The sequence below is a fragment of the Trichechus manatus genome, unplaced genomic scaffold (assembly GCF_000243295.1).
Source record: "Trichechus manatus latirostris isolate Lorelei unplaced genomic scaffold, TriManLat1.0 scaffold00113, whole genome shotgun sequence".
In the NCBI taxonomy this organism is placed as follows: domain Eukaryota; kingdom Metazoa; phylum Chordata; class Mammalia; order Sirenia; family Trichechidae; genus Trichechus; species Trichechus manatus.
Window position 1 is genome coordinate 1,934,029 of NW_004444049.1, and position 1,596 is coordinate 1,935,624.

Here is a 1,596-nt window from a genome sequence, read left to right on the forward strand (position 1 = left end):
GCAGAGGAGGAAAACTTCTTGAAATTACCAGAAGCAGAATACAAAAGATTAATCTACAGATCTCTTCAAGAAATTAGGAAGGAAATTAATCAAAACGCAGAACACGCAATAGAGGAAATTAAAAAGATTAGACAAGAGCATAATGACAAATTTAACAGGCTGCAAGAATCCACAGAGAGACAGCAATCAGAAACCCAGAAGATTAACAATAAAATTTCAGAATTAGGCCACTCAATAGAAAGTCATAGGAGCAGAACTGAGGCAATGGAAGTCAGAATTAGTGAGATTGAAGGTAAAGCACTTGACACCAACTTATCTGAGGAAAAATCAGATAAAAGGATTTATAAAAATGAAGAAACCCTAAGAATCATGTGGGACTCTATCAAGAGGAAAAACTTACGAGTGACTGGAGTACCAGAATGGGGGGATAACAGAAAATACAGAGAATTGTTGAAGATTTGTTGGCAGAAAACTTCCCCGACATCGTGAAAGATGACAAGATATCTATCCAAGATGCTCATCGAACCCCACATAAGGTAGATCCCAAAAGAAAGTCACCAGGGCATGTTATAATCAAACTTGCCGAAACCAAAGATAAAGAGAGAACTTTAAGAGTGGCTAAGGATAAACAAAAACTCATCTACGAAGGACAGTCAATGAGAATAAGCTTGGACTACACAGCAGAAACCATGCAGACAAGAAGGCAACCGGATGACATATATAAAGCCTTGACGGAAAAAAACCTGCCAGCCAAGAATTATATATCTAGCAAAATTGTATCTCAAGTATGATGGCAAAATTAGGGCATTTCCAGATAAACAGAAGTTTAGGGAATTTGCAAAAACCAAACCAAAATTACGAGAAATACTAAAGGGAGTCCTCCGATTAGAAAATCAGTCACATCAGATAACAACCCAAGACTACAACACAGGACAGAACAACCAGATATCAACCCAGATAGGGAAGACACAAAAGTAAATCAAAGCTAAAACACTGAAAATTGGGAAACAGATGTCAATATGTAAAAGACGACAATATTAAAACAAAAAAGAGGGACTTAAAAAATGTAGTCAGATTTTTCATATGGAGAGGAAGTCAAAGCAATATAAAGAAATAAAAGACTGATATTAACTTAGAAATATAGGGGTAAATATTAAGGTAACCACAAAGGAAACTAACAATCCTACAAGTCAAAATAAAAAACTACAAAGACATAAAGACTCAGCAGATACAAAATCAACAACAATGAAAAAGATGAAAAGAAAATACATAAAGAAAAACAACTCAGCACAGAAAATTAACTGGAACAAAGAAACTGTGAACAGCACACAAAAATAGACATCAAAATGACAGCACTAAACTCATACCTATCAATAATTACGCTGAATGTAAATGGACTAAACACACCCATAAAGAGACAGAGAGAGGCAGAATGGATAAAAAAACACGATCCGTCTATATGTTGCCTACAAGAGACACACCTTAGACTTAAAGACACAAAAAAACTAAAACTAAAAGGATGGAAAAAATATATCAAGCAAACAACACTCAAAAAAGAGCAGGAGTGGCAATATTAATCTCTGACAAAATAGACTT